Raw genomic sequence first — 14844 nt, forward strand, 5'->3', positions numbered from 1 at the left:
CTGAGAAATACAGTGCACATACAAAAAAGCACTTGCATGTATATGACTTTTAAAGAATTATCATAAAGCAAATGCACAGACTACCATCATTGAAAGGAGACTACAGAGTATTGTCAATCATCTAAAACCCCACATCTACTACTGATTTAATTTCTTTTTCTTTCCCTTTCTAATCAACTGTTCCCCTAACTTTTGTGATGACCACTCTTTTTCTTCCCTTTATTATTTATAAATCTCTAGAGTTATCCCTAAAAAGTAGCATTTAGTTTTTTCCTGTTTCCTGTTTATGTAAATTTACAACATATATTCCTTTGTGTCTTTTCTTTTGCATAACACTATGGTAGTAAAATCTCTCCCTGTTGTATTGTGTGGCTGCTCTTCTTTCATTTTAATTGCTGTGAGTCTGTTGTATGAACATGCCACTATTTACTTGTCCATTCTCCTGCTGGTGAACTCAGGCAGGGATGATTGCCAGAACTTGGAAATCGCAAATGATACTGATGTGAATGTTCAGTTTATACCCAATGGATATTTTTGCACAAACTAGCCTAATGATGGGATTACAGGATTACAAAATATGGACATTGTCCACTCTTTTGTGTAATGCTAAACTGTTTTCTCAAATGGCTGTATCAATATATAGGGTTAACATCAAAATAAGAGAGTTTCCCTGTTCTCATCCACACTTCCTGTTTGTCATCTGGTAGCTTTGTAATGGTATCTGAGGGTGGTTTTAGGTTGCATTTCCCTGCTAATTATCAATAAGGCTTAGTATGTATTTTTTTTGTTTATATATATATATATATATATATATATATATATATATATATATGCGCTAGTTGGTTTATTGGTCCTTTCAGGGTTCTGTGAAGTGCTTGTATTCTTTCCCCTGTTTTTACTGTCTAAGCCTGGGTTGCTCAGGAAGCAGAGCAAATGGATTTATTTGTGTACTTTGTCGTGGAGGGCACTTGGAGATGCAGCCATGTGGAAGAGGAGTGTGGTCCCAGGGAGAAGGGAAGGCACTCCCAACACATGTGAGGGCTGGCCTAATTAACTATTCCTGCTTAAACAATAAACATTGTACACTCGCAATGACTTAGTAACCATTTATAATTTTAAACAGAAACATACTATGTTATCATTAAGAGCATTCATTATTGTGAAAAATCAATTTCCTACTAAAATTGCACTTACTTTCAAGAGAAATCAAAAGGGTTTTATTTTTCATGAAGGGAACTTCAGGAAAAAAACTAAATTATGAAATAATAAGAGTACCGAAGAAAGACTTGCCTATCATATAAACATGTTAGCTGGCACAGTATTAAACACACTGATGAGAGAGAAAAGGCCATTTAAAACCAATGAGGCAAAACATATTTTAGCCCCAAACCAAGACAAACCAAAACAAAAACCTAAAGCTGTAATTTAGCCCTCATCTGTCCTTATTTCTTCCTCTTCTAAAAAACAAAATGAAACACAACAAAACATAGGAAACACAGAAATTGGAGTGGGTAGGTAGGAATCCGCCAGTCATTACATCAAAGGTATAAATGATAAAAGAAAAATTTCTTGATCTAGATACAAAAAATTTACCCTTCTACAGGAAAGCACACTATAAAAATAATTTTAAAATAATATGGGAACATATTTGAAACATGTATTCATACATTTCCAGATAAATCAGCCTGTCTAGCAAATTACAAATAAATAAATGAACTGCTAAGAGACATTTGAAGTTTACAAAAATATAAATGGTTTGCTTTAGTAGATACATGGGGGAAGTATCCTTCTTACCAGGTAAGAACTTGGCTGGCTGCACCTTCAAATGGAAGTTTTATCCTGGAAAAAAAGAGATAACCAATAGGTTACTGAAGGCTGAACAGTGTCCAATGGTAGAAATGAGGCAGGAGTTCCCTAGGATAGAGAATTTATTTTCTTTCTTCTTTTTTTTTTTTCTTTTTGGTGCCAATCCTCAGAAAGCCCAAGGAAGCCTGGGATGTTTTATTACTTCATCCAGGATATGTTTCTGAAAGAATAATTAAATGTAATGCAAAAAGGTGATCTTTTAAAAAATTAAAATTGATAGAAAACTGCAGGTCAAACAGTGGTTGAAATCTCTTGTCTTACAAGCCAGTAAGACAAAAAGCCCGTGGTCATGCCATTTCCTAGCAGCAAATATACACTGAGAGCCCAGAGTTCTGACTGCCAGTCTAGATGATCTTCTTCTGTGCCCAATTTTCTTTTCTTGTTTTTTTTTTTGTCCCCCAAAGTTACTAAATCATGTTGTGCCAAAAGGCTCCTTTCCCTGAATTTAATGTACATTTGTTCAAGGCTTGGGGAACACTGTACCTAATTCCTTATCAACAGATGAACTCATGGTTTATGCTCCTTGAAACTTTGTGAGGTGAAAGAGAGGAGCCAGTGAAACTCAGTGCTGAATTCCAACCCGTAAAGACAAGTCCTGATTAGTTATGGAAGTGATAATAAGGTGTTGAAAGTCTGCACCCCGGTGGGTCTGAAACTGCAGAACATCAGAATTAGTTAGTAGGAAGCTTGTTAGAAACCAGATTGCTGGGCTAACCTTGCCAAGGTTTCAATTCAATACCTTTGTGGGGGAAAGGAGGAGGCAGGATTCACATTTTTAACATAATTTTCAACTGCTGCTGCTGCCACTGGTGTGAGGCTTTGATGGAGAACCACACTGTGTCCCAGCATCACACACATACATACCCCATATATAAGGGAGGATTTTCTTGTTGGTGGAGAGATCAGGTCAGACATTTCTCTCTCTCTCTTTTTTTTTCAGACATTTTTCTTAATGCATGTAGTATTGTTTATGTAAAAAAAAATTGCTAAGATTTATGGAAAAGAGAAAAATAATGCTTTATCTCTTTTTACCCAGCATCTTTGGTCCTTGGCTTTATAGGCAAAGGGATTTAGAAATTACCTTATTATTTTTTTTTAAAAAAATTCTGCAGTAGAAAGAGAACAATAGGATACCTCTTTTAATGACATATTTTCAAAATTGTATTTTTATTGTTTTTGAGCATAATACACCTTTAGGGAAAGCTTCGTAAGATTACTTGTTAATTATTCACAACAGTTATAGTTGTTAACCATCATTAATTTTCTCAATAGCTGTTGTTTTATGACTCAACTAATTAACTAAATCATGCTTGACAAGCACTTTAAACAACCGTTCACACGAAGGGCCTTAATGTGTACCACAGGAACTTAAGTTAACAGATTTAATGGCACTAGGAAAATTCTCACCTTGTCCTTGGGTTGCAGGGGCTTAAGAACATATTTAGTCAAATGAGCTATTTAGCTGTGCAGGCTTTAAAAATCTAGCTACAAAGCTATTTGTTTTTCAGAAACTGTTTTTCAGAAGTATGGAGAAAATATTTCTGATCTTAACGGTTTTCTAAAGGTGAACACATGTACTTTCCTGTACATTCCCTCAGCTCGGAGACCTGTTCCACCATTTTTCCTCCAAACTAAATCCTTGCTTTTGTCTGTAAACCTGCTTCACCACTCCTCCTGTCCATCCCACAGGACTTAGTTAATAAGATGCCTTGTTGGAGAAACCTTTAGTGATTCCCCTGTTACACACACCTATAGCATCTTAGGCTGGTGCTTTCAGGCTAGTTTTGCAGAATAGAAACATAGCCGGTTTTGAACAACCAATTAAAAAAATAAATAAATAAAATAAAATACTTTCTAATCCAAAAAAAGATGAATATTTTATGTCTATTTTTTTATAGTTTGTGTATTGTAACTATACATGAAAGTGGGATGAATGCACATAACATAATTTGGTCAATTTCATTTCCAAATACCTTCTCTATCCACATCCTAATCAGTTCCTCCTATCTATCAGAGTTGGCAGAGTTGATCGGTTATAACCATAGAATATAGGAGGGCTGGAGGTATGTCTGAGATTAGGTGATAACAAAGTACTACAGTTTCCATGTTAGGTGTCCTGTTGATTTCTGTCTTTTTCTGGGAAAAAGAGAGCTGCCATGTTGTGAGGAGCCCTGTAGAGATTCTAATGAGAAAAGGAACTGAAGTCTGTAGTTAGCAGTAGAAAGGAATGGAGGACCCTGCACAACTATGTGAGTCAGCTTAGAGTTGGATTCTTGAACCCAAGGTGAGCTTTGGGATGACTATAGACCAGATGGGCAACCTTTTTGCAACTTTCTGAGAGGCCCTGAGTTGGATCCACCCAGCTGAGCTGTTCTTAACTGCTGATGCTCAGAGACTTTGTATAATCCCAGATGTTCCTTATTTTAAGTTGCTATGTTTGGGGGTAATTGATTATGCAGAAATGGATAACTAAAAGCGTTCTGAGGAAGTGATAATGGATGAAAGGTCTAGGAAGTAGCCATAATGGAGTACCTACCAGTGGACAATATAGACCAATTTTATAGACTAGAAAGCCCAGAAATAAAGCTTTACATATATGGTCAAGTGAGTTTTCACAGGAGTACCAAGACCATTCAATGGAGAAAGAAGTTTTCTTTTCAACAAATAGTGCTGGAAAAAGGTAATTTTCATGCAAAAGGATGGAGTTGAACCCTCACAGGTACAAAAGTTAACTCAAAATGGATCCAATATCTAAATGTAAGACATAGAATTCTTAGAAGAAAACCTAGAGGGAAACTTCATGTCATTGAAGTGGCAATGACTTCTCAAATATGATCCAAAAGCAGAGAAAATAAAAAGAAAAAAAATATCATTTTAAATCTTTGAAGTTTACTATATGGAATTCTATCAAGTACATTTATTTTCACCATTGGGAAGAATTTGTGTTTAGTAAGTTTCTGAAAATGTCTTATCTATTCCATCTTTGGAAAATTAAAATTCTATATTTGAGAAAGGTAATATTTGATGGGAGAAGCTGTTTGAATTACATTGCCATATAGCTCTATCAGCAGGAAAAAAAAATGATTTAAATGGACTGTTTTCTCCTTATCTAGTTTTCCTTGAAATTCATCTATTATTATTGAGATGGAGTTAGAAAATAAACACAATAAATACATATTCATTTCTATTTGTAATATAGATGAGTTCTTAGCTCTAAAAATAGAAATAATTATAAACACCCTAATATAAATGATTGGCACTAAAATATTTTTCTTACCTCCCAACTATTTCCTCAAAATGTATTTAATAATATCCATCTAAAATTTTTTCCTCTTAATGTATTGTCATCTTTTGTTTTCTGATCCTAATTTTCTCTATAAAATTTTCTACTTCATATCAGGAGATATATCTTACTTTGTGATTCATAACACTTTAACTTGCTTAATTTTAACAGTGGATAATTTTTACACTAATTGAATTTCCATTAAAACACTTACTGAAATACAATTAGTAAAATTATGTCTATCTAACATTTATTTATAATTATTAAAGTTAAATAAATTCAGTTGTTACACAATATTTAATGACATGATGAAGTACATGTAGGTTTTATTTTGGCACTTGGCAGCTCCATTCACATTTATATAGATGTAAAGGCAGAATATATAGATAGGAGCCAATGTACTAATAGCAACACTGAAGAACAGCAGCTCCTCATTTAGCAGCACAGTTTGCTTCAGATGTCATTTGATCAGCAGAGGGTTTTAATTCTTACTTTGGGTTCTTACTTTGTAAATTTTCATGAGTAATACATTTGCCCCATGTTAGAGTAAAGCATTTTATTTCCATCAATCAGAGCTGACAATTCGTACTTACTTGGCTAACCGAAGAGAGCTTAGTGCCTTAGGTTAGAAAGCTTTAAAACTCATAATACAAACTGATTGATTACAACATAAAATTCAAAATAATAAATATCTTTATGAGGTAAATTCATACATTGCTGGTGGGACTGCAAATTGGTGCAAATACTCTGGAAAGCAGCATGGAGATTCTTAAGAAAACTTGGAATGGAACCACCACTTGACTCAGTCATCCCATTCCTAGGTTTATACTACAGGGACACAGCCACATCAATGTTTATAGCTGCTCAACTCACAATAGCTAAACTATGGAACCAACCTAGGTGCCTTCAACAGATGAATGGATAAAGAAAATGTGGTATGTATACACAATGGAATATTACTCAGCATTAAAGGAGAATAAAATGATGGCATTTGCTGGTAAATGGACGGAACTGGAGAATATTGTGCTAAGTGAAATGAGACAATCCGAAAGGACCAAGGCCAAATGTTTTCCCTGATATGTGGACGCTAATTCACAATAAGGGCATGGGGAAGAATAGAGGTATTTTGGACTAAATAGAGGGGAGTGAAGGGAGGGGAGGGGTCTGGGGGTAGGAATGATAGTGGAATGAATTGGACATTATTATCCTGTGTGTATGTATGATTACATGACATATGTAACTCTGCATCATGTACAACCATATGAATGAAAAGTTATACTCCATTTGTGTATGATGTGTCAAAATGCATTCTATTTTCAAGTATAACTAATTAGAACAAATAAAAAATATTTAAAAATTTTAAAAAAATGAAATAAAAAATAAAGATCATTATGACATAAATGGCGGCCAGGTAGAGCTGTACAGTCTGAAAAACCTAAACACACCCTTGCAAAAAAGTTGGAATATAGAATGCAAATGAATTCTTGAGAGATGTCCATGAAGAAGTATTTTGTATGTTAATTTATATTTTAAAGTATAAAATTGGAAATTTGCTGGGTATGGTAGTGCATACTTGTATAGTAACCCAGGAGGCTAGGTAGGAGGATCACAAGTTTGAGACCAGCCTCAGCAAATGAGAGAGACCCTCAGCAACTAATTTTTTTATTTTTCTCAAAATAAAAAATAAAAAGGCTGGGATGTAGCTAGGTGGGTAAATACTATTAGGTTCAATCTCCAGTACTAAAAACCAACAAATAAATAAATAATGTCAAAAATAAAGTTGGAAGTCTTTTCTTCTTTTTCTAGATATGCCTTTTATCTGGTAGGACAAGTTCATTTTCCTTTTGGAAATTAACAGTTATTTATGAGCCTTCATTGTTTTATTTATATTTTTGTTTATTGAATTCTCCCAAAAATCGATAAAATTTTTAATTGACACTATTATAATATTTAGTTACCCTATCCAATAGCATGGAATATATTTCACCTTACTTGGATCATCTTCTGTGTATTGTATTATATTTGAAAATTTTTCTCTTTAGAGTATTTGCATATATTGTGTTATTTCTGGATTCTTCATAATTTCTGTGCTTATGGGGACTGGCTTTTTATTTTTCATTTATAATTTCTGTTTGATTTTACATGGTGTGGAGAGGTTTTTCTACAAATTTTACTGGAGTTTTATACAAGTTTGTATCCAAAAATTTTACTAAATGTTGTTATTGTTTATAGTAGTTTTAAAAACTTTTTTTAACTGGGTGTTCTAGGTGCATCATTGATATTGTCTCTAAACAATGACAATGTTACTTCAAACTATGATTTTTCAGCCTCTCAGTTTTTATGTCTTCTTGAAGTTGGTCAGTACTTAAGCAGCAGAGATAAAAATGAGTTCCTTGTCCGTTTTGTATCATAAAGAGAAGGCATCTAAAGCTTTTCCATTAACTATCATATTTCTTTTTATTAATTTAATTTGCTTTTTGTTGTTGTTTATAAACATTGCCAAATAGGTGGGATTTGGGGGTTTCCTGTGAACAGATGTTAAATTTTATCAAAAGCTTTTTTTTATCAATCTTCTGAGATAGTCATAATTTTCCCCTTTGATCTATCAATGTGGAGAATGACCTGATGATGGGATATTCTGAGGTTGAACTGTTTCTTTATTCCCAGGATAAATTCTATTTGATCATGATTAATTATTTTCAATTTTTGGATTTATTTAGAAAGTTTACATTTTATTTAAAACTGTTTATTTCTACATTTATTGCATGAAAGAAATGGCTTGCCTGTATCAATTTTGACTTTTTTCAAAGGTTTTTATACAATTGACTTATTCCATTTATGTTTTCATATTTATTAGCACATTAATTTTTCTAAAATTTTCCTGTTGCTCTTTAAAACATTTCTATTTTATCTATAGTTGCTTTTCCTTTTTCCATATCTATTTTATTTATTTTCATATGCATTCATGCTATTGACCATTCTTGTGAATCATTTAAAAGAGCCATCTTTAAATTTTGCTAATCTTTGCTAATGAATAAAAATTATTCTTAGTGAATTATTTTCTCTTTATTTTTTACATCAAATTTCTTTGGATTTTTCTGTGGTGCTAGCTTTCTAACTTCTTAAATTGAATATTTAGCTTGTGGGGTTTCAACTTCTCTCATTTCCTGGTCAGCATATTTAAAGTTATAAATTCCCATGTATTGCTTTAGCTTTGTCAAAAAAAATTTGGACATGGAAGCCTTTATTGCTATTTGATTTCAAGCATTTTATTCTTTCTTTTACCTCAAGAAGTAAAAAATATTTCTATACATAAGGGGATTTTTAAAATCTGTTCTTTTATTAGTAATTTCTAATTTTATTTCATTTTGATAATAAAATCAATATGAACCTAAATCTGTAGGGTTTATTCAAGCTCCCCTTGTGACCTAAACTGTAGTCAACTTTTTGTAAATTTTTCTCATACACTTAAAAAACAATGTGGTTTTTCCTGTTTCTTTGTATTTGAGGTTCCATTTGTTTCTAAAATGTTAAACTTGCTAATTAAATTGCTGTGATAATGTCCTAAATCTGATGATTTTTTGTTCCTTTTATCTCCAAGTCTATGAGACTGGGCATATAAAAGCACTCAACTTTAAGTATTGGTAAAAATTTCTAAGATTTTGTAAATATTCTGAGCGGATTGTGGGGAGAGTATAGGTTTACAGTGGTTAAAATTTTTGCTCTACTGTGTCTTTCACCAATAAATAATGTTCCTCTTTGTCCCTTACACCCTCTTTGGCTTTAAATGGAAAATTTTCAGATATTAAATTTTTGGTAGTCTTTTGTTATTAATTATTTTTCTTCTATAATTTTTCCATATGTTCTTGGTCTTTCTGATCTTTTATTTTAAATATATTTCTTATACATACTATGTTGTTAGATCTTATGTTTTAAAAAATCTTGTGGCTACTGGGTTTGTCTCTAGTACTTTCAAATAACTGCATTTTTTTTTCTTGACTTTTATACAAGTTTTGCTGATGTTCTCTGCTGGAAGCTTCATTCTATTGTAGCTATTCTGTTGTATCTTCAAATAGAGAAATGCATTTTGAACAAACAAATGACAAAAGCCTTTATCTTATTTGTTTCAAGCAAATAACATTAAGGTCACATTATCCTAAAAGAATAAGTGTTTACAGCAGTTAGACACAGGGAAGATGATGGATTTGTTACTTAAAAATTCTTTGAATCAAAGTGAATATAATTCATCAATAATGATTATCATCCATATGTCTTTTAATTTCAGAATCTTCCTTACATAATACAAATACCAAATACTGCTTCTGAAAAATCTGTATTTTGAAGATGAGTTAAAAATCTATTGCATTCCCCAAACTGAATCACTGTGCACAAGGGCCTCACATGAATGGCGTAAACAGCAACCCTTAGACATAAATCTCTAATCCAAGTGGCTTCAAAGTGCATGGATATCAGAAAACTTTGCTCGTTGACATTTTTCAGCTTTTAAACCTACTAAATCTATACCCTTCATGATAGTTGTGCCTATCTTGTAGCTCAATTTTGCTTTCTGTGATCAAGTCATCTGTGAAATCAAATGTTCATTCAATTTGGCCACAATCAACAATATGAATTGTGAAGATGATAAGAAGTCATTTTAGTGGTCTATTTTTGTTTAATCTATTTGTAAATAACTTTTTGATGAGCATGAAGACTATATCTTGCTAGAAGGAGGGGCTGCATCTGTATTGGATACCACTGTGTTTGTATTGTGGTGCAGTCTCTGGCACACAGTAGGTTTACAATTTTAAAATTAATATTTGACATCTGCTTCTCTCACTGAAGGTGAGGGTGGATGAGTCATATTTACAAAGTCTCTCATCCCCTCCCCTCCACTGCCTTGGCAGTATTGGAGATTGAATCCAGGCTTTTGCACATACCAGGCAAGCATCTACCACTGAGCCTCATCCCCAGCCCATAATAGGTTTATTAATGGAGGGTTCTGCAGTGATTTTTGAGAGCAATCATCTTACTCAAATTCCAAAGGCAAGTTCAAAAATTTCAAGGCTTATTATGAGTAAAGCTGATAGATCAATTTCTGTGCAGAATATTTAGGCAGAAGTTTGGTGAAATGGTTTTGTAAATTTTCTCTCCTGTAAATAAAGATGGATGGGCCTAGGGCAATCAGTATATTGAATGTGCAAAGTAATTTCAAAATCTTCTCATAAGTTTTCCCTTCAAATGTTCTTAACTCACTTAAAATACCCATTATAATACACAAAATTGATAAAACAAAAGTAATGAAAAATCTTAGCAAATATAGACAGTTATCCTCTGGCCTATGCCCATCTTCCTGGGAAGATGGTAAGTTTGAAGTGGAGGACTAGCCAGACACAGGCTACCAAAGAAACTGGTTAGTATAATCCCCAGCCAATTTTTGTAGAAACCCATGAGTCAGACCTTGAGCTTTTCAATTCAATGTCCCTTTTTTGCTGTGATAACATGAGACAAATAGGTGAGGCAAACACATATTTGGGGATACATGATTTAGTGCACAGCTTGCAACAAAGATGTGGGGAAACCAATATGTGTGGCTGGTATCCAGAGCTCTCTGCACCCAGGTCCAGTTTAACCACTTTTATGCAAAAACCCAACTCCACCCTTTAGAATCACACCTTTGTCTATGTACAGATTTCTTCTAATCTCTTTTCCAGGATTTGCCCTAAGATGGAGTCGAGGAGACAGCCTGTTTGTGCTTGGTTAACTTTTTCATGTTATTTGTAGAAAGTTCTTCTAGTCTTTTTGTTTGTTTGTTTTGTTTATCTATCTATTTATTTATTCTAATCAGTTAGTTATATATGACAGCAGAATGCTCTTTGATTCATTGTACACAAATGGAGCACAATTTTTCGCTTCCTGATTGTACACAAAGTAGGCTCTCACCATTCCCAAAACAAAACAAAAACAAAAAACAAACAAACAAAAAAAAAAACCCAGTTTTAATACCATACAGAGGGGGCCTTTTTACTATAGCAACTGGATCAAGGTAATTGCTGAGGCGATTGACGCATGTGAGTTCAGTCTTTGCCGAGACCTCACCTCTATTTGGCGAACTACAATTGTGCTCTGGGCTTGCGTTCCTTAAAGTTGCAAGTGTTGAAAAATGATAGAATATGTCTATTTCCTATGTAACTCATTGACTTGGAAAGTATTCTTCAACATTCTATCCAGCGTATTCTATTTTTCATCAATTAAAAATACAACATTAATTTTATAATGTCTAATATGAAATCATACATAGGTATATACACATAAAACTCTAGTATCAACATTATATAATACTTTATTTTCCAAACCCATATTATTCCTTTACTGAAATAATGAAATCTGATATATGAAATTCTTTTTTTTACCATCTTTCATCAGTGATAATTTCCTTGTTTTTATTTTTATTTTTTTTACAAAAATGAATAACGTATAGGAAAAATAAGAGTTGTTAAGATTAAAGAATGAATAAATAATTACATATATACTTACTTACATATAATATAATGATTACATATATATATATATATATATATATATATATATACACACACACACACACACACACACACACATATATATAATTCATTCAAGCTTTATGACAGATATTTTCATATTGTCTATGTGGCTTGCATAAACTAAGTTTTTTTTCCCCTTTAGGCTTTTGATTCAAATTAGTCCTGATCTTAAGGACTTTTCATAAAATTGTGAGGTGTTCTGTTTAGTATAATATAAATTTGACCAAGCCACAGTTACTGTTTGAATAGATAGGAGTAACCATTGTAAGATTACCATGCCCAAATTTAAGGACAGTGCAGAATGACTAATTCTAATTTCAGGAAAAATACATGACTGAAAATATTGGGGCCTCAGAATAATGGTAGTTAGGACTTACTAATTCACATGTATTTTACCATTTTTTAAAAAACAGACCAAAGAAGAGGTTATAGGAATTAAGATTCCAGGAATTGAAGTGCAATTGCTACCTCAACTACTCTTTCAAATGAACGAGGGCATTTCCAAAGAGGATGTTTTTCATAAAAAAAAAAAAAAATGACAAGGGGAGAAGAGATATGAAACTTCATGTACTTTAAATAAACTTTAAGGAACTATTTTTCAAGAATATGGCTTACTAGAGTGTGTAAATGAGATGAGCTAAAATCCATCATTCAAACCTTACTTCTTGGTGTCTTCTTTAGTAAACGGTTAGATTCGGAGTGCTTACCCTGAGTCCAAGTCCTGAGATCACATGCACAGAGGACACTTAAAACTCTCCAGGAAAATTTTCTGGAGAGAGTCTCCCAAAAATTATAAGCTAGTGGAGAAAATGATTTCACTATGAAAATATATAAATATATTTTAATAGTATATAACTTAGCACTAACTATTCCCTGTTGTTGTTTAAATATGAGGTGTCTTCCAAGAACCCATGTGTAAGACAATGCAAAAATTTTCAAAGATGAAATGATTAGATCATGAGAAGTGTAACCTAATCAGAGAATTAATTCACGGATGTGGATTAACTGGGTGATCACTGTAGGCAGGTAGTGTGTAGCTGGAGGAAGTTGGTCACTGGGTTGTGTCTTTGGGGTTTATATTTTGTCTGTGGCGCGTGGTGCTCTCTCTTTCTGCTTCCTGGCTATTATGAGCTGATCAGCTTTCCTCCACCATGTGCTTCTGCCATGATGTTCTGCCTCACCCTGTGAACAGAGCTCTGGAGTTGGCCAGCCAGGACTGAATCTCTGAAACTGTGAGCCAAAATAAACTTTCCTCCTCTACATTGTTCTCATCAGGTCTCTTGGTCACAGTGACATAAAGCTGAGTAAAACAGCACCTTAGAAATAGTAGTAGGAGTGAAGAATGTGCATCTCTTTTATTTTTTAAGACCTGGTAGAGTAAACACAAGTAATCCATGTAAGTCTATATGAAGGATAAATGGAATAAGTTGCAAACAATGAACGTCTCCACCAGGCCCTTTTAAAACATTTATAACCAAATGAATTGCCACTTTTCTATAATGCATACTAGACAAATTTGCCAAATAAGGCTGGGATACACATCCAGAAAAATTATGGAACTTTTTACTTTTAGGAGATAAGGTCTTATTTTCTTAAGTGTTATTCCAATTTTAAATCACTAATGAATCTGAAGATTTGTGTTTGCAAAAAAAAAAAAAAAAATTCACATGACAAATGACACTTAAATCTAGGTTTCTTTATCTTGCCAGAGCCTTGTCATGACACTTTTAGTGTCATTGCACTTTAGCAATGTTATTGCAAGATTAAATCAAAATTAAATTATATCATTAGCAAAACTAAGGACATTGTTATTATGGCTTAGTTTTTATATTACATATTTTGGTAACAGATATTAAGACATAAGTGAAATCAGAATCACCCATCAAAATCTGTCCATAATGTCTTTTAAGATGAAAACATGCTGCTGTCAATTCAGTTTTTGCAAGAACCCTAAGTCAACACATCTTCATGCCTCTTGAGTAATCCTTGGCAAGGTGCACAGCTGTAAATCATCTTTCATTATTGTAGGCTGGCAGAAGTTAGAGTTATCTGTAATTTTTAAATCATTTCTCCTCATCATGTTTCATTGGAAATATGTACTTTTTTTTTTAGTGATTCTGATGGAATTTTAGAGTTAGGACTTTGCCGCTAATAATAAAATAATGGCTGGCACCTTCTTCTGGACTGCACTCCTCTGCTTTCCCATTTATTTTAACTTCAATTTTCAAAGTTCATGGCTTCTAACCCTTATTCATGAAAGACAGTTTGGCTGGATATAAAATGCTTGGCATGTATGTTTTTCTCATGGGTATTTTGTAATTGCTTCATGCAGTTTGGTATTAAATGTTGCAATGAAATGCTCTGATGCCTGCTTAGCATATTTCCCTTATAGATGAATTGATATCATTATTTGGCTGCCAAAGGATTCTTCATTTTCAAATTTGAATATTTTTAATAGTATGTAACTTAGAATTAACTATTCCCTGTTAATTTTAGCTGTACTGTGGTGATCATTTTTAATACATAAATTTGAATGCTTTGTTTAGTTTTAAGAAAATTTCATTGGAATATATATATATATATATATATATATATATATATATATATATTTCATATTTGTTTTATTCCATTGTTTTGGTTTTCTTCTTTCATCTGTGGTTGTATTTTTGTTTCCTTTGCTGTCTCCTGTCTTCCTCTTTCCCTTTCCTTACCCTGTTTTGCCATGTGTCTTTTGCTTGTTAATGTCATCTCCATCCCAGATGTTCGATATTTTCTATGGTACCTATTTTCTGGTAGTTTAGAATTTCTTCAGACACAATTTTGTCTTGTCCTTCTGTGTCTTCTCTGACCTTTGCCCGTCACTTTCTCACCTTCTCCCATTATCTGGCCTTGTTTGTCCTGATGCCTTCTCTATATGTCTGCTCTGTGGTTTTCATGGCTGCACTTGCACTAATTTTCTAAAGAATTTACTTTGGAATATCATCATCATTTTCATATGCAGGGAGTTTTACTGATTTTTTAAAATACATTTTTATTTGTTTTAATTAGTTACACATGACAGTAGAATGCACTTATGCACTTTCATATATCATACATAGATGGGATATAATTTCTCATTTTGCTGATTGTACATGT

Source organism: Marmota flaviventris, chromosome 1 (genome assembly GCF_047511675.1).
Source record: "Marmota flaviventris isolate mMarFla1 chromosome 1, mMarFla1.hap1, whole genome shotgun sequence".
Lineage (NCBI taxonomy): Eukaryota > Metazoa > Chordata > Mammalia > Rodentia > Sciuridae > Marmota > Marmota flaviventris.